This window comes from Podarcis vaucheri (genome assembly GCF_965113315.1).
Source record: "Podarcis vaucheri genome assembly, chromosome: 1".
Lineage (NCBI taxonomy): Eukaryota > Metazoa > Chordata > Lepidosauria > Squamata > Lacertidae > Podarcis > Podarcis vaucheri.
The window spans coordinates 114,318,347-114,344,502 of NC_138759.1; the positions used below are offsets into that span (position 1 = coordinate 114,318,347).

The window sequence follows — 26,156 nt, forward strand, 5'->3', positions numbered from 1 at the left end:
TCATGGTTGGTTTGTTAAGTTCATCTGTAATTCTACAGCATATTGCAAAAGGATCCCTTCCCATACTTAGCAGTGGGTCTGGAGTCGAAACCTAGCACTCTCCACCCCCCTAATCTCCCTCGCAAGCTGTCTCTTGTAGATGCTGCGAGAGCAGCTGTCTTTTCCACTGGCACATATTGCAAGAACATACAGGGTGAAGCGTTGCTTGAATCTTTTCCAGTTTTCTTCCATGTTTCCAGAAGGATTCATGTCTGGTAACTTGCTTTCACTCGCCTCCATCATTAACCCTTTTGTGGCCATTTGAAATTGTTTTTAGTATTTCCGGAAACGTGCAGGCGTTGGAGGGTGTCTCAGTCATGCAGCTGGCTAGAGCAAATCTGTACTCAGGATAGGGATCCTTTCGGTTTCTCTCAGTTTCTCAATTTTCCAGTCTTCTCCACATTTCTCAATCACTTTTTTTAAAAAAAGAATTCCTCACAAACATTCACTTACATTTTAGGCACATCTCCCCCATTATACGGTGGTACCTCGGGTTACATACACTTCAGGTTACAGACTCTGCTAACCTAGAAATAGTGCTTCAGGTTAAAAACTTTGCTTCAGGATGAAAACAGAGATCGTGCTCTGGCGGCGTGGCGGCAGCAGGAGGCCCCATTAGCTAAAGTGGTGGTTCAGGTTAAGAACAGTTTCAGGTTAAATATGGACCTCCGGAACGAATTACGTACTTAACCTGAGGTACCACTATATGTATTTTTCCATGCAATTTTTCTCACTATGTTTCATTTTTTGGGGGGTACATTATTTTCAGTAACATACTGTATTCAGTTTTATGCAAACTGTACCTGAAGTGCTTTGTATGCAGATGGTTCCAGTTTCAATCCCTGGCATCCCTAGGTAGGGCTAGGAAAGCCCCCTGTCTGAAACCTTGGAGAGCTTCTGCCAGTCAGTGTAGACAATACTGAGCTAGGATGAGGCTGACTCAGTATGAGGCTGCTTCATGTGTTCCTGTATTGCAATTAGACCATTGTACATTCTTATGTGCATGCAAGCGTGAGCGAGATTTGCAGGTGAGTCTGCAAAGCAGAAGAGGCAAACAGTTTTCAGAGGTGGAGGACTAAGGTGATGGAACACTGAAAATCCATCATCTTTATCACTTGCAGTGTGGCACTTTAACCTCACTATGTGGCAGTACTGGCATTTGTTGAAAAAATGAGATGAAGAGGTGGGAAGGAATCTACCTGAGAGTCTTTCAAGACATTGCTTGTGTTTTGGAGTCTATCGATTTTGATGGGTATTTTGTCACTGACTTTAATGAAGTTAAGACTCTGTCCAAGACATCTATTGAAATGCATTGCCCAATTCTCCCGATCAGTCTTCTGGTTCTCTTAAATCCATCACTGTTCCTTCATAGCCAGAAGTGTTTTGCTGCCTCATAAAATGGCAATGGCTTTTTGTTTGTTTGTACCTATCACACTATTGTCCAAGTTTTTGTAACCCTAAGGCAAAGCTCCTGTAATGTAAACTACATCTTTGAAAAAATATATGGAACTTTTGGTTGGTGTTCAATATTGTGCTCAGTCCACTGATGGGAGATGGAGCATATCAGCAGCAGCTTCCTCCCTAAGATATGCTTCTCTGTGTCCTATCCAGTGCTGTGCCAAAACTTGTCCTCAACAGCTTTCTCCCACTATGAAGGAGGTTACCATTTTCTTCCCATGTCATCAGGGTGGTTGAGCACTTTGGCAATTATGGCCCTTTTTTATTTATTAAAAAACCTGCATCCTGCTGTCTCTTTAAAAAAACCACACACAAAAACAAAGCAGTTTACAAGACCCACAGAACAAACCATATTATAAAAACTGCACGCAAAAAATAAAATCAACTACCTCTTACAGAAATACATTTTCGTAATTGTCTGCATAAGTCTGGTAGCATACCATATATTTTATTTTCAGTTAATATCTGTTGAAAGAGCATTTCACAGGATTGGGCCAATGACAATAAAGGTTCGGTTTCATGTTCTGGAGGAGGTATATACACAAGTAATCAGCAGTCACTGGGAAAAGGTCAGGTGGGCCAAAGGTCAGAATGAGCTTATGGACCTCCAGCAAGTGGACTTCCAGTGACTTCTTCCATTCTCTCAATAGCTGCATGTGAACGTGCAAAGCTACAGAGATATAGTGATGTGAGAGAGACTCACCTGTTGAATTTAAGCCTGTTGGGGCACAAGGGTCCTGCTAGGGGGGAAAGGGGGTGAAAAGTACTGAGAGTAAGCAGGGGACAGACATAATGGACTTGCGGTAAGATTGTTTCTCAAGTCTCTTTTTCTGCTGCTTATTTAATCTTTGGTCGTGTCACATACTTGATTTGATAGGACTATTTTCCCTCAGATGTTATAGTAGCAATATCTCAAAGATGCCTTGGATATCTACAGCCCCTTGTTGAAACGCCATTACCTGGATTTTGTACCTTGTCTTTCCTATAAAAACATTCCTCCTACCCTGCTTTTCTAATATTCGCAGTTGCTGTTTCCCATTATTTCCATCATTCGCTTTTCATTCTCATTGTCTCTGCTTTATTAAGTTGTCATATTATTATTTGATCAAGTGTGCTCCCTTCTTTTGCACTCCAATTATTGTAACACTTAAATTCCCCTTGCAACTCAAAGGATATTAGTCATGAAACAAATTGATGGCCCAGCTCTCTATTCTGGGCTTACTATTGTGTGAGACAACTTTCATCTCTGTGTGCATCTGGCATAACCCACACCTATGAAATTCTTATTCCCCCTTCATTTCAAATGTGGCCAACAATATTGTTTTGAAAGGATAAAAACAGACCCCTCAGGTGTTGCTGGACCACAGACCCTCCCAATTCTGACCACTGACCATCCTGTCTGGGGCTGTTGGGAGTTGAGGTCCAATAACATATAGAAGCCCATAGGTTATCCATCCAACATCTAGAAGCTCCCATAGCAGACTTCCGGAGGCGGCGCGAAACGTGTAATGGCGGTCCTCTTTGCGCAGCAAAGAGGGGCTCCGCAGAAAAGGGTTGTTCGCTACGGCGAAGCGACGACCCATTAAGTTAAACCACGAGCAGAGCGAGCTCGTGGCCGTGGGATCCGGCGGGCACCGAGAGCGACCCCCAAAACGAAGAAGGGACCCCGTAAGGGGCTCCGGAAGCGCGGAGGGGAAGCGGTGCTGTGGATTCATCGCTCTTTCTGCGGGAGTGAAGCCGCGCAGCTGCTACCGATGAGCGCCGACCTTTCTTCCTTTACATTGGATTACAAAGTAACTACTCGTGAGTAGGATTTATTTGAGATTGGATTACAAATTCGTGAATTCGGCTGAAAGCGGGAGACGAGAAAAAGGAAGTCCGTCTCCCGGAGGTGCTTAATGATCAAAGGCAAAGAAACTGACAAGCTGGAAGCAGTATAAAAGGGCTTTTAAATGAGAGACAGCATACGTCTGGAGAAATTCGGAAATTGAAGGGAAAGGCAAGTTATCTTTATTTTTCTGTGACTGTGTCTATTTTACTTGGGGTTTCTTCTCCGCTAAAACTTTCAAAACTTTAAAGACTTGAAAATCCCTAGTCCCGGACTTTGCAGCGGGCAAAAAGTTGTGTTGTGGATACACTTACAAAGTTGAAACAGATATTTAGAGGCACTACCGGTGGATACAATTAAGCAACTGTATTTTGCACCTTTTAGGAAACTATTGTGGCAAAATTGAGAGGGCTCTGCAAGAAGGAAAAGTTCTTCTCTAAAGACATTTATTAATCTAACTAACTGTAGGAACTTTAATGGCGACGGAAACTTTGTTTCTTCTTTCATGAACTGAACAATACTCCCTCTAGTGGAGTTTGGGATTTACAATTTCCTGAGAACTGACTTTGTTTTGTCTCTCTGTGGTTTGGTGACTCACTCTGAGGCCTGTCTTTCCCATGGAACTTTGGACAGTTTGACCTTGAATCCAAAGACAGGTGTGGAATGAGTGTGGAATGAGTGGTAAACCAAAAACAAGAGCTGCGTCGAAAGCAGGGAAAGGCAAATTGGTACAAACAACTTTGGTTTCCCAGGGCCGTAGATCTTCAGTCCCTGCGGTATTACAGGCTGTACCATTACCAACAACCCCAGCTGAAGAACCAGAACAATTAACAAGTGAAGATATGGCAGCTGGGGGATCCAACATTCTTCTAGAGGAAATGCTACAACAATTTGCAATTTTGAACAAAAAAGTGGATGATCAAACTGCAAAAATTGACTTAGCCACATCTTCAATCAACAAACTTTCTGAACAGGTGGCCAAGCATTCACAAGATATTGGAAACCTAAAGGACGTTGTATCTGAAAATCGAAAATTGGCCGAGGCTGCGAATGAGAAAGTAGAAGCAGTAACTAAAGAAGTGGAGGAACTGAAAGGAGAGGTAAGGCCACTCCATAAACATATTACTGACCAGCAGGCCTATCTGTCTTTAGTGGAACTGCGAAACAGGGAAAATAATTTGAGATTACGCTCTATCCCAGAGATTGAGAAAGAGGATTTGACTGGCTTTTTGACAGAAGAATTCTCTAAATTCTGGGGTATAAATGAAGATACAGACTTTAAAATAACAACTGCATTTAGATTGGGAAGGGCTGCTGGGAAGGACAGACCTAGAGATTGTTTGATTATCTTAAGGACTAAGCAGGAGAGAGACAAGCTACTCGACCTACATTTCAATAAAGCACTTGAGATCCAGGACAGAAGAGTACAAATCTACAAGGACATACCTAAACAATTACTGGATCTAAGATCTAACTACACTGACCTAACTGGACTTTTGAGAGGCAACGGAATACCTTACAGGTGGGAGTTTCCACAAGGCCTTTCGTTCAAATACAAAGGAAAGAAGATAAAAATCAAAACGAAAGAGGATAGCCAGAAGTTCCTACACGACCACGGAGAAGACTTGCAGAAAGGAGCGGTAGCTATTTGGCCACCACCAGAGCTAGGAAAAGAGCCACCACCCTCGGATTTGGACAAAAAAGAAGACACCCAACAAGAGTAACAACAGATTGATACAGGATGTCTCTGCAGCTCTATAGTTGGAACATTAATGGCGCGAATTCCCCAGAAAAACGCAAAAGGATTTTCCATATATTAAAGAAAGAGAATTTGGACATAATTTGCTTGCAAGAAACTCATGTGACCAGGCTACACAGGAAGGTGTTAACAAATAAAAGATTAGGCCAAGAATTTATTTCATCAGATAGAGTTAAGAAGAGAGGCGTGGTGATTTACGCCAAAGAGAATCTATCACCAAAATTTTTGTTTAAAGATGAACAAGGAAGAATCCTGGCTATTGAAATTCTGACCCAAGGAGAAAAAGTTTTGATATTAGGAATCTATGCACCAAACGAGGGGAAATCAGAATTTTATAAGAAGCTGCATGAGACATTACTGGACTATCTGGACTACTCCAACATCATTATGATGGGAGATATGAATGGGGTCGTCTCTACTTTGATGGATAAGTCACAGAATCAGAATTTGACTAAAGACGGAAGACTACCAAAAACTTTCTTTGAACTAACTGACAATATGGACTTAATTGATTTATGGAGGACGAGAAACCCCCTAGGTAAAGAAGGAACCTTTTTTTCTGAGGCCCACCTGTCATGGACAAGAATCGACCAAATTTGGGCAACTAGAGGGCTGGCACCTAAGACTACAAAAATAGAAATCTGCCCAAAGACTTGCTCCGACCATAACGCTTTGAAAATGGAAATGAGATTTACTACTGCCGACTCCTTCAGATGGAAAATGAATGACAACCTGTTAAGAGATCAAGAGATTGTAAAGAAGGCCCAAAAAACTCTAAAGGACTATTTTGAAATCAACTTGAATACCTCGGTGGAAAAAAGAATTATCTGGGACGCAAGTAAAGCTGTTATGAGAGGGTTTCTGATACAACAGAATACAATCAAGAAAAAACTTTGGAATAGTAAAAAAGATAAGATATTGGAGAAGATAAGCGATGGAGAGAAAAAATTAAGAGTGAATCCAAAATCAAAAGAGACTTTAAGAGAAATCAAATTTCACCAGTCACAATATGCGAAATTGATTAACCAAGAAGTGGAATGGAAAATCAAACAAATGAAACAAAGATCTTTTGAATCTGCGAATAAATGTGGGAAACTGCTCGCTTGGCAGTTGAAAAAGAGACAAAAATTAAACTACGTTACCAACTTAGAAGTTGAAGGGAAAAACTTTCAGAAACCGGGAGAAATTAGAAAGTGTTTCCAGAAATATTTTAAAAAATTGTACACACAAGAACCCGAGGAGGCAACCGAGATAGAACAATTTTTGAAAGATAATGGCCTACCAAAATTATCTCAAGAGAAGAGATCAATCTTGAATTGTAAAATAACACAACAGGAAATCGAGGATGCCATTCAGAATATGCAATTAGGCAAATCTCCGGGCCCCGATGGACTTACCTCCAAATACTACAGGACTTTAAAAGACTATTTGATGCAACCATTAATGGAGGTTTGCAACCAGATTATGGGGGGAGGGAGGGCACCAGATACGTGGAAAGAAGCATTCATCACATTGATACCTAAAGTGGAAACTGAAAAGACTCAACTTAAGAACTATCGCCCCATCTCACTCCTAAATGTGGATTACAAAATATTTGCGGATGTTTTGGCTAACAGATTTAAAAAGGTATTAAATGCAGTAATCCATAAGGACCAAGCAGGCTTTCTCCCAGGTAGACATTTGTATGATAATACCAGGAACATTATCGATATTTTGGAACTCTTACAAACAAATATTAACACCAAAGCGGTGTTAATTTTTATTGACGCGGAGAAGGCCTTTGACAACATTTCTTGGAAATTTATGAAGAAAAACTTGGAAGGGATGGGAGTGGGAAGGGGGTTTGAGAATGGAATAGAGGCAATCTATTCTGAACAAAAAGCTAAGTTGATAGTGAACAATGTGGTGACAGAAGAACTTCATATTGAAAAAGGAACACGCCAGGGGTGCCCCCTATCCCCTCTGTTGTTTATTTCAGTCCTGGAGGTTTTGCTGAAAATGATAAGGGAGGATCGGCAGGTACAAGGAATACGGGTCGGAGCGAAACAATATAAACTGAAAGCATTTGCAGATGACTTAGTTTTAACATTACAGGAGCCAGAATCTAGCACAAAAAGAGTTTTGGAATTGATTCAGAAATTTGGTCGGGTGGCGGGTTTTAAGTTGAATAAACAAAAGACTAAGGTGTTAGGGAAAAACTTGACGGTTACTGAAACAGAGGGGTTTCAGAGGGAAACAGAACTAAACACTGTTAAAAAAGTGAAATACCTGGGGGTCAATCTGTCCTCCAAGAACTTGAACTTATTTAAAGACAATTATGAAAAATGTTGGTCAGAAGTTAAAAAAGATCTAGAAATCTGGTCAAGATTGAAACTATCCTTGTTAGGCCGAATTGCAGCTATAAAAATGAACGTTTTGCCAAAAATGTTGTTTTTGTTTCAGGCTTTGCAGATCGTGGACAGAGTGGATTGTTTTGGAAAGTGGCAGAAGGATATTTCTAAATTTGTCTGGCAGGGCAAAAAGCCCCGAATAAAGTTTAAAATATTAACCGATGCAAAGGAGAGAGGGGGGTTTGCCCTGCCGGACTTAAGGTTATATTATGAAGCTGCGGCCTTCTGCTGGATGAAAGATTGGATTTTATTGGAAAATACTGATGTCCTAGATCTGGAAGGCTTTAACAATTCGTTAGGTTGGCATGCGTATTTGTGGTATGACAAGGGGAAAACACATGGAATGTTTAAAAACCATATTGTCAGAAAAGCAATATTTATGGTCTGGAAAAAATACAAAGACTTATTGGAAAGTAAAACTCCGAGGTGGATCTTACCAATAGAGGCCAAAGCTCGGAAAACATCCAATATGGAGGCATATTGGCCGAAATATTGGGAAATAATAGAAAACATTGGAGGTAATTGGAGGTTGCAGAGCTTTGAAAAATTAAAGGATAAGGTGCAAAATTGGTTACATTATGCCCAAATTAATGAGGTTTTTAAGCAAGACAAAAAAATAGGATTCCAGGTGGAAAAATCGAAACTTGAGACAGAGTTGTTAGAACCAAAGACCAAGGTAATTTCGAGAATGTACAACTTGCTGCTTAAATGGAACACTCAGGATGAAATAGTTAAAACAGCCATGATAAAATGGGCTCAAGACATTGGTTACAATATCATGTCAGAAGACTGGGAAAAGTTATGGACCACCGGTATGAAGTTTACGGCATGTAATGCCTTGAAAGAAAACATTATGAAAATGGTATACAGGTGGTACATGACCCCAGTCAAACTCGCTAAGATATACCATTTGTCTGATAATAAATGTTGGAAATGTAAGGAGGCTGAAGGGACATTCTTTCACCTCTGGTGGACGTGCCCAAGACTGAAGGCCTTTTGGGAAATGATCTATAATGAGTTAAAGAAGGTGTTTAAGTACACCTTTCCCAAGAAACCAGAGGCCTTCCTTCTGGGCATTGTCGGCCAGAAGGTGTTAAAAAAGGATAGAACTTTCTTTATGTATGCTACAACTGCAGCAAGAATTCTTATCGCCAAGTATTGGAAGACCCAAGATTTGCCCACACTGGAGGAGTGGCAGACGCAACTGATGAACTACATGGAACTGGCTGAGATGACTGCAAGAATCCGGGACCTGGGAGAAGAGGCAATGGAGGAGGATTGGAAAAAATTCAAAGACTATTTGCAAAAGTATTATAAGTTGTATGAAACATAAGATGTCGTATGATTTAGAACGTTAGCCCCAGCAATGAAGTTTAATTGTTTAGGAAATTGTTAACATTCGGGAAAGAACCAAAGTTTAAATGGGTTAAATGATATCAGGTTATATTTTTAGAGTAAACGGAGAACAAGAGATTTAAACTTAAATTGCAATTGAAAATATAAAGAAAAACACGAAATAAGGGTATAATTTGCTGATGATTTTATTATCAAGAATGCACTATGCGGGAGACGTGGGGAAGTCCAATGGAAATTTGAAATAAGTTATTGAAATGGATGTTATTTTCTGTTCTTTTCTCTTTTCTTTTCTTTTATTCTGTCTTTTCTTATTTGTAATTTGGAAAAATGTAATAAAAATTATTATAAAAAAAAAAAAATAGAAGCTCCCATAGCAGAATCTGGTTTTGACGGTGTGGAGGTGGCTTAAATAAAGTGGAGATTTTCCTTTGATGAATTGGTCTGAACACTAGTGGCAACAATTTGAATAGAGCAGCAAAGCATCATGTGTGTGGTTGGTATAATTTCTGCAAAAATAATTTTCGATAAAATGTTAACCTTTAATGACTTTGCCATCTTGGTTTTCGCCTGATTTTAAGCTCTTTTAATAGTCAAACCTACTACATTGATTATGTACCAAGACACTAATTTTACTGATTGAACCTTTTACATGTCCCTTTCATCCTAGGCTATTTCCCCCCTCATCTTTGTTAAGAACATGTTCACATATTAGGGTGCAAGGCACTATAACTCCTATGTACAGCAGCGGCTTGTGAGAGCAGGGCAGAGGCAGCTGTGTCTTCCTGGGACAGGGTGAGGCAGTAGCAAGGTCGCACAAGCTCTCCTGGTTTCATTGTCTCATCCCATCCCTCACCCAAGGAGCATAAATTGGCACTGAGCTCCCCATTTCCTTTCCCCTCTCCCTCTCCCTCCTGGTAAGAACCTTTGCCTTAGAATGGTAGGATTCTGAAGACAAGTGTGTCAGATATTCTACTAGGACTGCTGATTGACCCAAACAATAATGGATCTAGCTGAGTTTGTTTTGCCAGAATTCCGTTGCCAGATTTATTCATTTATTTATTTGTCAGAACCAGATGCCTGCTGCTTGTTTTTAGAAGTAAATATAGATACGTTGTTAAGTAAAAGTCAGTATACATGTTTGAATAGTGCAATAAGCACCTTTACCAGGGTTTCCAAAATTTGGGTCTCCAGCTGTTGTTGGACTACAACTCCCATCATCTCAAGCTGCCTGGCCACTGGTCAGGGATGATGGGAATTGTAGTCCAAAAGCAGCAAGAGACCCAGGTTTGGGAAACCCTGACCTATACAGTAGTAGAGCATGGAAAGGGATCCTGTGACCCTGAAGGTGATGATATGGACTACAGCTCCCATCAGCCCCAAGCAGCATGGCCAATCATCAAGGATAATGGGAGTTGTAATCCAACAACATCTGGAGGTTTCCACGGGAGCCATTCCTGCACTAGAGTGCTAGGTGGTTGTGCTCCATTTCCATGCACCATTTCACAATGTAGCAAATTCACTGCTTGCAGCATCCCTGATGGGTGAACATCCTGCCTCTGCTCAAGAACCTCTAATGAAGGAGATCTTGCCACCTACCTAGACAGTCTGTTCCACCACCTTGTGCAGTTTGTACTGTCAGGTAGTCCTGACAGTACAGGATTTCCTCAGAAGGTCGTCAAGGATTTTCAATGAGAGAATAAATCATAATGGACGAACTTTTCTGAAAGACAGTTTGCCTGCCACTACAGTGGTACCTCGGGTTAAGTACTTAATTCGTTCCGGAGGTCCATTCTTAACCTGAAACTGTTCTTAACCTGAAGCACCACTTTAGCTAATAGGGCCTCCTGCTGCTGCTGCGCCGCCGGAGCACGATTTCTGTTCTCATCCTGAAGCTAAGTTCTTAACCCGAGGCAATATTTCTGGGTTAGTGGAGTCTGTAACCTAAAGCGTATGTAACCTGAAGTGTATGTAACCTGAGCTACCACTGTACATCTTTTCCTCTGTGATTCAGAGCAAGAAAGGAGGGTCCGGCAAGTTCCTGTGTGGGCTTGCAGTCCATGTGGGTTGATGGTCTGGTACAACAGGCCAAACCTATGTCATGTATGGGACAGCTGCTTCCAACCAAGTCAGACCATTTAGAAAAAGTATTCCATAGTGACTGTAAGCTTCAGACAAGAATTTTCCACTCTACCTGGAGATGTGATGGGTTGAACCTTCTATGTGTAAAGTAGGTGCTCTCCCATCGAGCTACAACCCTTCCCAAACTATGAACTCTCTTTGTATGCTTCAGAGCATATCCCAGAATCCTCTGGAAGGATCCATAGTAGACATACATGTTTCTCAACAGATGGGTTGAGAAAGTGTTCCTGAATGTAGGAAGTTTGAAAACCACTGCCTCAGATCTACCATGCAGGACAGGTTTTTGTTTCCCTCCCCCTAAAATTATGAAAAAATATTCTAACATAGTGTATTTAGGGAACTTTAACAAATGATAAGTGGGCAGAGGAGTTAAAAATAAGCAAGCTTTCTACTATAACATAATAAGCAGTAATGCAATGAATTTGTCATCATGCAAACTCTGAAACTTAAGGACATAATTATTTCTCCTTGTCTTCCTAATAAGTAGTAGGCATGGATAAATTCCCTTCTGAGTGTGCACTTAATCAGGGCAGCCGTAATTGCTGCTTTACAGCAGAAAATGCAGGAAACTCGAATACCATATATTTCTGTGAAAAGACATCATTCTGATTTCCACTAACTAAATAAATAGTGGAACGAAGATAAAGCACTCATCCATCTACCCAAATTCACTGTAGCTCATGACTCCTTTGAGTGCTTTTGAATGGTTTTGTTCAGTTTCCCCTTAGAAAAAAAAAAAACCTCCTGTAATAAAATTACTGGGTATAAAAAGACATGAGAAAAACATTAGGTTTCAGGCAAACAGAATGCTTAAAGCGTTGCTTGCAAGGAATATGAAGTTGGGGGGGGGGGCCCGACTCCTTGATCATGAAGACAGCTGCATCAAAGTATTGAGCTCCACTTTTCAAAGTATTGAGCTCCACTGCAGTTTTCCTGCAGTGTACCAAAGTGATATTACAAAATATAGATAATACCCAAGTGATGAACAGATCGGTCTATTTCCAGTCTGTGTTTATTTCACATGTGTTCTTTCATAAATCCAAACTGAATAATTTCTGCATCCCCCCCGTATCAGTAGTTTTCTTTCTCTTAAACTAATGTTTATTTATTTGCCTCTTAACATGTTGCTCAATTTTTCTGACCTCCTCTCAGATCCAACCAGCCTCCACTGTGCCTCGTTCCAAAAGGAAGCATGAACCCTGGGAGACTGGGGTGGCACAATTTATTATGCATCCCCATTTCACTGAGTTTGCTTTGCAATGAAATGAATGGGGGTGGAATAAAGCAATGGCAATGTACTTTCCATAATTACATAAGTTACATAATTTCACCATAGTGGGCAGGGAGACAAATAACATAGGTTTGGGGGAGAAGATGAACTAGGGGAAGAAAGATAAGCTCCCTGGTGAGAAGGTCTACTTTTTTGTATATGGAAAAAAATGGATTGTATGAGGGGTGGGAGGGAAGAGGTCTTTTGTATTCATTTTTTTCTTTGTGTTTGTTCTTCTGCCTCTCTACTTTCCTTTTTTATTATTATTTAGGGTTTTTTTTCTTTTTCTTTAGATGACTTTGGCTTTTATTGTATGCTGTGTTGAAAACTTTCAATAAAATTATTCACAAACGAGAACTACACCATAACATTCAGAGAAATGCGTTGTTTTGGAAGGTGCAAATTAGGCGGGTTTCTCTTTAAGTGCAAACCATCAAATTTCTCCCCCGTTCCTAGTTGTAAACAGGACTCAGTGGCTCAAGGGCAGTCTAAGTCCCACATTCCTTCCTACACATAACCTTCATATCTCTGTATCTACACATCCATGAAAAATTAAAATAGAAGTGGAGCCCTTCAGAAACATACAACAACTTTCATTTCTGGCCCACCTTCCAGACGGTGCAATATTTGTAGTGGAGATGAGCTCCATGAGACATCTTCAAGGCTTTGTTTGTGCAAAGCATCACTGTGTCGTCCTTTCTTCGCAGAACTTAGCCCATCTGGACCTACTGCTTTCATGCTTCCAGTCAAGTGATTTCCCCCTCCTCCTTTCCCTGCCACCAGGATAATATGAACAGACATCTGTGCCAACTTTGAAAACAAACAAGCATATGTTCCATCCCAAACAAGGATGCATGGAAGCATTCAAATGTACAAATGCTTCATTTATGGCTGAATGAAAGATTCAAATCAAGTAACTAATAATAACAATAATGTAGCACATGGATAGCTCCTGGAACAAACTGGATGCATTTGGAGTCAAAACCTGAACATCTTCCTTCCTGCAGAGAAGCAGGAAGTACAAACAGTGTTCCAGGATACCCCGCAGTCCCTTTGAATGTTACTGGAGTCCTTCATAGAGAATAGTAGCAGTGGCAAACAAGATTCCCTGCAACTGAGGTCACCAGCTCTTCTTCTCTTGCAGTCTGCATCCAGCAAGGCATGCATGGAGTGTGGGAAGAATTCTCGGAAAGACTTCCAACTCAAGCAGCTCAGTGGTGAAATTCGACACACTTTACATGGAACGAATTGTGTAACCCTTTTGGAGCATGCCTCAGAGTCCTTTGCTAATGTGCTGCGGTTCTGTGCCAGACATGCAAGGATTCCTTGTCAGCAGTAGCAGGCAGAGGGGTGGAGTGAGGCTGCTCACCTGACCTCTGGCCATTTGGATCGCTGCTGCTTACGGGGAGGCAGAGGGGTGGGGTGGGGCAAATGCACCAGCGGCCAAAATGAGTGGCTTCACCCCACTGCGCCATCCACTCCTCCTTGTCAGATTCAATGCTCTTGATAATAGGAAATTTGAAAACCATGCCACTTTAACAATCGGCACTCCGACTTGCTTTCTTCCTTCTCTCCCCTCCTGGTTCCTTATTGATTTTGTGCTGTCTTTTAAATTGTAAACCTGAGGGCAAGGGATTATCTTGTAGACCACTTTGTCTTTTTGATAAGGAGTGGAAGAAAATGCTTTATATTAAACCACTGATACGCCCTAATGAATGAAACCACACTGAACCACCCCACATATGCCATTAACATGGAATAAATGAATGGTCATTTAAATGTTTGTTCCCAATTATCCCCACACTAAATATAAACACCTGGATGAAGATTTATCTGCTTATATTATACTATATCTGCTCATGAACTTGCTCCAAGCACCAAGGACTAAAGTGACCCAGGGTCAATTTCATGATATATGCAGTAATATTTTACTTTTCAATTTAGTCTTCAGCATGCACAAAATGATAGGAGGACTGAATTTAAGAAATATGCTTCTTTGTATTTGGGGATTCATAGCCTTAATTTGCTAATATTTGGACAGCTGGTAGGCTATTCAGGGAGATATTTGCAAACTGTGAAGCTACAATGTTATTTAGCACCATTAATGATTTATATGAAATTTCACAGATTTGGCTACTTGTTACTTATTAACTCATTAGATGATAAAACAATGGTTCCTTAATTGGGTTTAAAACTGCAAACCTTGGACAGCTGATGAAACGTTCCCTCAGAAGTGTGTGTGTGGGGGAGCAATCACAGAAATATAAATAGGCATGGTTAGAGGAACAGAGGGTTGTAAATTCATTGTGCAGTGATTTGAAAACAGATATAGCTATAGATAGATATATGCTATAATCATCCAGTGCCTTCTTAGTGCAAATAACCATTCTGAATCACTATGATACATAGCATGATGCCTATACATACATGCCTATACCAGCTTTCCATCTGGATATGGGTGGTATGGTTGAATTTTTCCTAGACAGCATGAAATGCTAGTTTACTAGTGACTTAGTTGTGTGTGTGTGTGTACGGAGTGGAGAGCTCCTTGGGGTTCTGATGCAGGAAAGGATATTTTGGATAATTCTAAGCATTACATCTTGCACGCACACATCTGCACACACAAAAATCACACCACACCAAACCCAAGTCATCTAGCAATAGCTCCACTTTAACAAATTAAAGCTATTATACATTTCCCCTTATTTTCTTAATACAGCACTAACATGTTGCTGTTACCATCTATAATGCTTTTGCAAAGGAGTTTTTCTCTAATCTTCCAGTGAGACAAGGAAAAAGGATGGGAATATGTAAATAGGCAGAAAGAGAAAGATCTATTCATGCAATTGCTACATTTTTATCCACCTTATCTCTGCAAACCCCATGTATGAGATTTCCAATTTCAAGTGCTTTCTTGTTCAGGACCAGTTGCTGGCAGCCATAAGTAGGAGATTGCTTACAGACTCATGTCATACCTACAGGCTTCCCATAGGCACCCGGTTGTCCAATGTGAGAACAAAATGCTGGACCAAAGATGACTTGGAGTGATCCAGCAAGGTTCTGATGTTCTTATGGCCAAGGGGTGGAACTATAGCAGTGGGGTGGGATGGGGTGGGGGGATGAACAATGTTCTCCAGGTTCACCTCTACCAGGCACACCGACTTGGGTAGGTGATAACAGGGCTGATGTCCAGCACGATGCCACAATATCACAACGTTGTATTTGAATGTTGCATACAACGTCATGATGCCCGGATGCTGGACACAGCATTGTTGCACACACCATCTGGGCGTTGTGCGGGAGCTCGGTTTTCATGACTGGCAATGCTGTGGCTCCTCCTCCTCCTGCCTCCACCAAAAGGAAAAGGATGTGAAAGGGTAAATGGCTAAGGTCAATAAAGGTAAAGGAGATAGAGTAAATAGCTGCTGTCATCTCAAAGCAACGGTAACAATAGTAACCTCTCTTTAAAGCAACAGTAACACATTACTTAAGTTTACATGCATGTTGCATATTGTCTTTTTAAGTAACAATAACCTATTGTTTCTAATAGTAAGCCAAATTTATTTTATTTGCAGGTAAACCTGCAAGTAAACTTGTTATGTTTTGTTTACAAAAGGCTTTAATAAAGCTTGACATCATTGTTGAGCAGGAAACTCCAGTTTGTTTTGTCCCATGCCTACAGCCAGTCACTGTATTTGGGAAAAACGGGTCAGAGGTAAATAAAAGTGCCTTAAAATAACTGGTGGTAGGGGAGCAGAAAATGATAAAGAAACCAAGTATTTGGTTTAGTTGAAGGTTTAAAGTGGTGGCAAAATTAGTTAGGTCAGAAAGTACCAGGGCCACAGTTCTCGATAAAGTCCAGGCACTAATGGGATAGAAACTCCCTGTTGTCCCACCAGAGCCTCCGCAGGCTGCGATGCACTTATGTGCAAGCCATCCATCAGAATCCCCAATTCTTTTGCTTCTCAGTTTCTCAGACATTCCACTCGAGCACGGCATATGTTTCCTCTGTATAGTTCCTCTCTTTTCATGCATATTTTTAGCATTTGTGCAACATGCTCTCAAGTACAGGAAGTGGCTGTGTGTGTGTGTGTGGCTGGGTATGCCTTTCATGTGATGCTTCCAGTATTAAATACTCCCCAATTTCTACCCTGCCAAGAAATAAAACTTGGCACACCTGAAACGTGCAGCTGGCCACCCTGTTTCTTTGACTTACCTTTTCAATTCACTTCTTCAATTCTGCCTTGTGCTTTCTCGTCTCTTTTTAAAAATTATGTATGCTGGAGAAATCCGTGTGGTGGACTAGGGAGTGTTTGTCATTTAAGAAGATGCTGGATAGTTAGATATATTTTTTTTTAAAAAAGAAGATATTGTGTGGATTCCCAGGCAAAAGAAAAGCTCCAGAGGCTAAATATGTCCCTCCAAGCCTCTGTATCTGACCCACAGGACTCTTCCCACACCATATACTTTCCATAGTCACCTCTGTCTCCCTCACCATCCTGCTTTGCACCCTCCGTGTGATATTTTGCCTTGCTGGAATGTGTCCTTGAACTTGGATAATGTTTTTGGTTGCCTGGATGGAGGAAAGAGAGGTATGTGTCTAGAAACTAACCTATTGCACAAAGGTAGACATTGCGTTTGTTGCTCTGTCCATTTTTCCAGGCGGCCCCTGGAAGGTTGTTTCACTTGGGGTGAAGAAAGATCCTTCACCCTGCTGTTAGAGATGCCCTCTTCTCAGTTTAAAGGACTAGGTTGATAAATATTGCTAGTGGAATATTTCTTTCTGATCTGGTCCTTGTGTTGGGGTGTGTGGGGAGTTAGGAGAGGCATAGTACCTCTGGTGTGGGCCATGCCATGCTCCTTCTGGGGTAACTTGTCCACCTTTGGACACCACCTTGCCCTCAGCTCTCACCTGTGGCTCCTAGAAGCTGTCAGCATTCAACAGCCGAGACACTGGTAACAGCTTTGAGTGGCCGGCTAAACCAGGTGAGGGTAGTCAATCTGTAACAAACCCTCGTGAGTTAGGGCATTCCCCTGCATGCAAAGACAGGAGGCATGACTAAGAGTGGGTCCCACGGTCAAGAAGGGATTTTCTGCATGTGCTGAAGAAGGAAGTGAGGAGCAGATGGGGCTCATCAACCTGGGAAGGTAGCCCATCTAGGAGAAGGAAAGCTCTGGTCCTAAACCTCCACTGCCTCGTGGAATGTCTTCGGGAGAAGAAAAGGCTATGGAGTAAACCCTACACAAATCTGGAGTGGAGTCTCCAAGACAGTTGTATGACACTTTGTACACCTCCTTCTGGTGGCGCTATGGGTTAAACCACAGAGCCTAGGACTTGCCAATCAGAAGGTCAGCGGTTCGAATCCCCGCGACGGAGTAAGCTCCCATTGCTCGGTCCCTGCTCCTGCCAACCTAGCAGTTCGAAAGCACGTCAAAGTGCAAGTAGATAAATAGGTACCGCTCCAGCGGGAAGGTAAACGGCGTTTCCGTGTGCTGCTCTGGTTCACCAGAAGCGGCTTAGTCATGCTGGCCACATGACCCGGAAGCTGTACGCTGGCTCCCTCGGCCAGTAAAGCGAGATGAGCGCCGCAACCCCATAGTTGGCCACGACTGGACCTTTTCACCTCCTTCTGACAATTCCTGCAGCCAAGTTGTTGCCAAATGTATTGTTCTGCTTTCTTTGGACCACATTGGGGGGCGGGGGTGTCTTGTCATCTGGGCAGCCCAGGACCTCCATATATACTGCCCAGGCTTCCACCTTGGGGAGGTCACTTTGTTGCCACTAACACAGTGGTTTGACTTCACCCCTGGAGGCGCACTCCATTGTCTCTTGAGACACGGGTGCCAACTAGGTCCTTGTGTAGAAATAAATTCTTCAATGCAAGAAGAATAAGTTCTAAGGCTTTACTTGCAGAAATTCGGTTACGAAAACAATAAATCTGTTACATTTGTCTTCATCTTACAAAGTCCCTGTACACTGATCCCAGCGTGATGACTTCAAAAACCTTTACAGAAGAAAATATAGCTAGCCAGATAAAATACCAGCTCCATGGAAGCATAGAATCATAGAATTTTTGAGTTGAAAGGGACCCCATGGTGACCTGGTACCCTTGCAATTCAGAAATCTAAGCTAAAGCATCCATGACTGATGGCTGTCCAACCTTTGCTTAAAAACTTCCAAGGAAAGAGAGTCCACAGCCTCCGGAGGGAAACCAATACCAATAATGTATTAAATGTATTTAAAATACTAATAATGTATTTAAGCATTCTTTACAGTAACTTGGAGACAATGCATTTAAAATATACCACATTTTATGTAATATTAAACATAATTTCATCACAGCAAGAGAGAATCTCGGGATGAGCCAATCTGTTCAAATGTGAGATGTATTCTATTAGGGGATCCAAGGTCCCTTTTCTAGGATGGAACACACATCCCATTTCTTCCCTAAAGTCCCACACGTAGCAGCTAACCTTATTCACAATAGTATTCAAAAATGATCAGGGTGATGATTATACAATATTTAGAACATGCTTAAATACGTTTTCAACAGGGAAGAAAACCCTGCTTCCTACATAAAAAAGAACCATTGCATGTTGACTCTTAATGTTTCAGCTGACATGAGAGCTATAACAGATCACAGCGGAAGAGAGCAAAACTGAAATGCATCTCTATGAAACACACATAATAAAAATGTTAGTAAGCAAAATAAGGTCGAAAATAAAAGGAGAATAGATAATAGGAAAAATAATGTGATACTAAACCATCCTTTTGCAGCAGCTGCAGCTTCTAGTTTGGAAAATTATATATATATGATATTAAACAAAACTATTACCAAATGTTTGTTATGTCTCATCCCTATAAATGTGTTTGTGTATATTGCTGGTATCATTCTAGTTTTTCCTATTTAAAAAAATATATTCTTCCTTCACATGATCTCAGCTCTTCAAAATCTCCCATGTTGTAAACCCAGTTTCTGGATGTTATGAGAGCCACAAAACTGCTGCCATTGTGCGTCCCTTTCTCATTTCTTGCTGGTAATGAATGACTAAGCATAGTGTTATCTAGGGATAGGTGAATCTGTCAATTTCAATTTCTCTCAGTTATTCATTCCCCCCCCCCAATATTTCCTCTCAGCTTTTATTGTCAGTGTCTGATACCTTCAAGGTTAGATTACTGCAATGTGTTATATGTAGGGCAGCCTCTAGAGTTGGTTCAACTGAAGCAGAATTTGGCGACCACTGGGGCAAGGCCGGTTGGGCATATTCCACTGATCCCGGCAGCCAATTAGTTTCCGGACTCAATTCAAAGTGCTGGTTTGGAATTATAAAGCCTTAGATAGCTCAGGACTGCAATACCTGAAGGACCGCCTCTCCCCATAAGAAATGACTTGGACCCTGCGATCGTCATCTGAGGCCCTCCTCTGTATGACATCTCCATGAGAAGTCAGTGGCCTTTTCTGTGGTAGCTGTCTGTTTGGGGAATGCTCTCCCCAGAGAGGCTCACCTGGCAGCTTCATTACATACCTTCAGGAGTCAGGCAAAAAATGTTTTTCTTTTAACCAGGCCTTGGACTGATCCTGTGTCCTTTTAAATGTGTTTGTGGGAGGAGGGTTATTGGATTGTTTCTGTTCTTTAAAAAAAATGTATTTTGTGTTATTGTTTTGTATTTTGATGTTGTGGTCCACCTTGTAGTCTTTGGATGAAAGGCAGTATACAAATTTCAATAATAATAATAATAATAATAAGTAGTAGTAGTAGTAGTAGTAAGGTAAAGGTAAAGGTACCCCTGCCCGAACGGGCCAGTCTTGACAGACTCTGGGGTTTGTGCGCCCATCTCACATCTATTGGCCGGGGGCCAGCGCTGTCCGAAGACACTTCCGGGTCACGTGGCCAGCGTGACAACGCTGCTCTGGCGAGCCAGAGCCGCACACGGAACACCGTTTACCTTCCCGCTGGTAAGCGGTACCTATTTATCTACTTGCCCCCGGGGGTGCTTTCGAACTGCTAGGTGGGCAGGCGCTGGGACCGAGCAGCGGGAGCGCACCCCGCCGCGGGGATTCGAACTGCCGACCTTTCGATCGGCAAGCCCTAGGCGCTGAGGCTTTAGCCCACAGCGCCACCCGCGTCCCCCAGTAGTAGTAGTAGTAGTAGTCTTATTACAAATATGTTATTACATGGTGCATTTCTTCAACACAGTTCTCTAGGAGGGAATAATACAGAGGTCAAGCATGTTGCATCATGCTTGGTGTGTACTAGATATTTTGTCCTCTCTTGTGACTTCTGCTGGCTGAAATTACTCTTTACATGGCAAAATTAATTTCCTGAAACATCCATTTTCTCTCTTTTGTTTCATTTGGTGGGTTTTCACATCTGCTACATCTTTTCAACAAGCTGGTGAAACAACCTTCCATGGCCTTGTTATATAACTAGCAAAAGTTACTATATTTGGAATTACATTTGTCCACAACATTTGCTGCAGAGAGGGCAAAATTATGTGTTTTAATTATTTCATGCAGTTTATTTATACTCCTGCCAAGTGCCTTGGTATCTTTTTGCATATACTATCTTAATCTAGCCTATAAGCAATGAAGAATCTTGTGTAAGGCAGGTTTCAGCACAGAGGTTTTAGCAGTTTGATAACATGCCTTTAATAGATAATGTGTTGGCTTGTTATAAATGTTACTTTGAAGTTCTACATATTCCAGTTAGTCTTACTGAAATTTGAGCAGGCTTCTTTTAATGAAGTATTATGGAATCTAGATATTAAACTTGAACTAGTGGTAATTTTGGAAGCAAAACTGAGAGAGAGAGGGGGGGGAGCGCAAAGGTAGCCTTATAAATGGTAGAAATTGACTATTCAGCAAATATTGTTTCAGTGTATTGTTTACCGTTTATGAGAGCCGGGCCTTGTGCAGTATATCTTGCATATTAGTAGAGTAAAGGTCAAGCAATTTTCATTTTGCAAGGAATTTTGTAGATAAGCAGGGTTCCTAATGGTTTCCAAGAAGGTCATTTAATAATTGGGCTGTCTTCGAGACTTATCTTGCAAACCTCAAGGAGGGGAGGAGGCGGTGGTTAATTTCTGAAGTGAGACGCCAGGGTTCCAAGCAACCTTTAAGCCACATCCTCTGACTAGCCACCCCTGACCCGAATCTCAGGTGTCTGTATAGGTGCCCAGGCTTATTTGTGAAAAGCAAAAGACATTCCCATTCAGAGGCATTCCTGTCTAAGTCTAACCTGCCTCACAGGGTTGTTGAGGATACAATGAAAAGGGAATACTGTACCTGCCACCTTGAGATCATTAGGGGAATGGTGGGGTATAAATATGATAAATTAAAATTTCAAGGCTAATGTGGCATGCCCCTCCCCAAATAACCTATTCAAGACTTCAAGAGGGGGAGCTTGCATGTGGTAGGAAAGTAAGTAATTCTATGTATAATCAGGAACCATTGACTTAAGAGCCCCAGTATCTTTGTAGAAAGAGCTGTCTAATTTTTTTCTTATTAGCATACCGCCACACGTTAACAATTTCTGGAGCACCCTTTACATAAAAGACACCTGCTGCAAAGGGAAAAAAAAATAATGAAAATAACGACAGCACATCCCCTAATTATAAAACGAGAAGTCTTTATCGTAGGAAGTAATTAATGCTGGTTAATTATCTGATGAGGCTTACTCAGATTTTAGGTGTTCTAAAAGAAAAGAGAAAAACAACAAATCACCTCTAAAGCTAACAAGATCACTGCCTTATTAAATATGCATTCATTACTGAATTTTAATGGTAACATTTGTCATGTGAAAACTTCCAGTTCTGACTCGTCCTCAAAACTAGAGCTATTAATATGAATAATGCCTATTCAAATTACTTTTAAATATTTAAAACACTCTACTGTTTAAGCCCTTGCCATATTTTATTTCTTTGCAGGGCACAGGTATTGTAACTGTAAAAGGTGAAAAATCAGTGGATGAAGTCAAGTATTAAGAGAGTTCTTGAAGTAACACAGGTAATTCAAAGTTCACAATTCCATTATAATACTAATGGGCATTAGATTAAAAAAGATCAGCTTGTTTCTGAGTTTGGATAAGAACTGATAAAGCTTTCTGTTACTGTGGAAAGGTAGCAGAAAGGTGGAATATATATGCTTTGCTGGTCCTGCATGGAGTATAGCTTTGCGAGATGCTGTGGGCGAAGGCGCTTAACTCAGTAGCAGAACATCTGCTTTGCATGCAGAATGTACCAGAAATGGGGTTAGGAAGGTGAAAAGTGAGCTTAGTAGTTGCATGAAAGGGAAGCTCTAGGGAGTTGACATTGGGGAATGGCAGGGGGGTTGATGAGTGGCACAGACAGGGACACAGCCCCTAGGAATATATATTTTCTCTCTTTTATTTTTTTATGATCACCCATGTTCATTAAGCTAACATCTACATTGTACACCTCTTCATTTTGAGTAGAGTGATGTTGTTCTAAATTATCCTTCTTGTGCCTCAGATCTATCAAAGAAAGTAGGTAATTCTTAATTTCTGATGTGTTTGTGCTACTAAGATGTCTAGAATTCCATTTAGAACCAGGGACTCAGCTCCATTAGTAAAGAAACAGTGACTTGAATGCGCTATAAACATGCAACACTAGAAGGCGCCATGGAGCAGGAAATTTTAAAGCACGGTTTTCCATAGGGATTTCTTTCCTTTGTTATAACAATCTAATTTCTGACTTATTTATAGTGTGTTTTCCCCCTATGTCTAGAGCTACCCCAAGTGACCAATTTCACTGATGCTTATATGTTAAAGTTTCAGTTCAGAATTCCACTTCACTTTCACCATTATGTTCTTAAGGTTGCTTTCTGTTTTGTGGTCCAGGGAGTAACATCTGTGGCTGAGTTTTACCATGTGATATTTGTTCTTTTCTTTATCTGCAAAAGTGCTGATTGGAGCTCCGCTGTGTTGAATTAAGCTAATGCATAGATAACTGTCCTAAGAAAGCCTGTAGATATGAGAAACTTGAACTTTATCTGCTAAATCTCTGGTTCCTCACTGGGAAAGTAGAAAATGCCATTTTAGATGAGACCAGTGATTCAAATATAGTTACGCTGAAATTAGTAGCAGATGCTTCAGTAACCAGGCGTAAAAAATGACATAAGGGACAGATTTTTGGAACTAACTTTCTGTGGGGGATTCCTCCTCCAATCCTATTCCCTCCCAAACAGATTTGATTGATTCCACCCCCCTTGAAATCTTTTGTGGGTTTTAGTATCATTTACAGTAAGTCCAAAAAAATAGTAGCATGGATTTGTGGAGGGGCAGGCGTAGAATACAGTTGGACTGGCATGAGGGCAGGTGATAGGAGACCATTCAAGAACAGTAGAAGATTCTCCAGGTGTTAAGAGCATTGTTTGCCTGAATGACTACAGTGAATTGTTATGAGGTTTGGGGATGAGGGAGAAAGCAAGCAGGAATGGCGTGGCTCTTTATTAGAAACCAGTAGTTGTGCAATAGGATAGGATCCCTGAGGGGGTCTCTTCTGATGAAAAAGAGAGTCCAGGCAGCTGGAGGAGGATGAATGCCTTCTCTCTAAATCAGGGAGGGGGAAACTGTGGCCTTGGCTGCTGTTGGACTTCCATCAGCCCCAGCCAACATGGTTAATGATAGAGATGGTGGAAATTATGGTTCAGAAGTACCCCTGCTCCTGCCATTGCTGCCTGGTTCATGGGCCAAGTTAATGATGTTGCACTATGAAGACAGATCCTGTTTACAGTTTAAGCACTGCTTCTCTGCATTTCTGTTTCAGCATGGGGGAAGGGGGGAAGCAACCTTTGTTGATTCCCATCTGTGGATATGCACGTACATACTGAAATACTAAGGGCCCAGATTTTTGATTTATTTATTTTTTGAGATTGTATTGGAAAACAAAGACAGGAGAAAGCGGTTAGGTATGTGAGCTGCAAACCACTTGGAATTTCATAGGTCAAAGCCAATGTCTGGAAATTGTGGCCAGAAGGCTACTGGAATCCATTTGAAGTGCAGACCCTGAAGTCAAAGAGAAATGTGCTCCAGAAATCATTCCTATTAAGAGATGGGCGGCCAATTCCCCCCACTCCTCAAATAATTTTCAAATTCCAGCAAGTTATCAAGGGCAGCCTGAAGCATGGCTTATTAACACTAGTCCAGCCTCGAGGCTTCAAAGGAGATGGTATGTAAGTTGCCACAACAAAATCTCAGAGGAAAGAGGCAGAGTCTTCTCATCATACACATGGCAGTGTAAAGTGCTTCTGGCCTCTGCTGATGCCTAAAGCTCCACTAGATTTAGAAGAACCTAAAAGCTCTGATCTTGCACATGGGTACATGAGAGAAAAAGTTCAGTTGAACTCAGCTGCAATTTACTCCTGAGTAACCACATACAGTATGGCATATAAGCACATATATCGTATTGGCAGCAACCACGCAAACAAAACCCTCTTTTGTTTGGATTGACGCTGTGCTCTGGAACGTTAGGGTTTACCACTGTTGTTAACAAACCACCTATGAAATTCTGTTTACACTTTTACTGCTTGGGAACGGACAAACAGATTGCGATTGATCAAGACCTTTTCTAGAAGAGTGGCTTGAAATTGCCTCCATGAACAAATGCAAAAGGGTCACAAACCCACCTAGTCTGCTGAACTTAATCAAGCATATTTGTCCTCCAATGCCTGGTGTGTGTGTGTGATTGGGGGCTACTGTCAATGCACATATGTCACTATGCAGACACTACTATGATGGCCTGAAGGTGGCTCAGTTGGTTAGAGCATTGTTCTGATAATGGCAAGTTTGTGGGTTTAATCCAGCTGCATTTTCCTGCATTGCATGGGGTTAGACTAGACAATTCTCTGGGTCCCTTCCAGAGTTCCACAGTCCTATGTTTCATTCTATGATTCTATAATGCCAGAAGCTGCTATGATTCCTTGTATTCTATAAGCAAAAAAAGAAGAAAAGGAAAAGGAAAAAAGAAAGAAAGAAAAAAGGATATGATTGAGGTGCTAACTTTGCACAGTTAGTTAAGGAGCTTGGAGTATTTCTGGCACATTGTTAATTTCCAGTCCAAAGTCTAGCTTTCCCGTATTCTTAGAATTTTCGCACTATGCCAAAATAACTAATAATTAGCACACTAAACCCATTACAAACCTCTTAACACCAGGCAGAGAATACTTACGAATTCTCTGCAACAAAATACAAAACCTACTCATTAGCAATTATATTGAACGGTTTGCTTCCAAGATGCCACAATGCAGGCATAATTAGCCAATTAAGGAACAAAATAAATAATTATCAAATATAAAAGTGAAAGGGAGAGTGTGGGCAATTTCCCTCTGGGAACATAAATACATTTCCAAGAGTCCAGGCAACATTGGCAGCCCCTTTCACTGTGTGAAGCATCATGCTGATTTTTTATTTTTAAAAATAATAATAATACAGATAATTCTGCAGATGCACGAGAATTTTCTCTGCAGCTATGGGGCAGGAATATTTGTGCATGCAAATAGCCAAATGCACCAAGATTGGGCATGTATAATTTATTGGACTGGATCCAGATGAAACATGAACACTGATTTCCATGGATCTACTCTTAAGCACGACTAAATCTGGATCCAATCTATTACTGTTGCTATTCCTTCTTAAACATGTTTCCAATCACATGGCACTGAAGTTAACATACAATCCCTTTTTTAAAAAAATCCAACAGATAAGCCAATGTTTGTATTTTACTGTCCACCCTGGAGACTAGAACTGCGTTCCCATGGCAGTTTATTCCTTTTCCCTGATGTTTCCCTGACTGTAAATTTCCACATTATGTTTGAGCTTTCACATGACATAGTGTTAAAAAAAACTTCTGAAAAACTAATTGAATATAGCTCATGTTTAGTGCTTATTGCCCTGCTA

The 26,156-nt window shown here is 41.1% G+C and overlaps 1 long non-coding RNA gene across 1 annotated transcript in view; it reads left to right on the top strand.

Annotated features, from left to right (window-relative positions):
- The first annotated feature begins 22,192 nt into the window (after positions 1 to 22,192).
- LOC309519959 overlaps positions 22,193 to 26,156 on the top strand; it is a 75,995-nt gene continuing 72,031 nt past the window's right edge. The window contains exon 1 of the long non-coding RNA XR_014214088.1: positions 22,193 to 22,246. This is a non-coding gene — a long non-coding RNA (uncharacterized lncRNA). The remainder of the gene's footprint in view (positions 22,247 to 26,156) is intronic.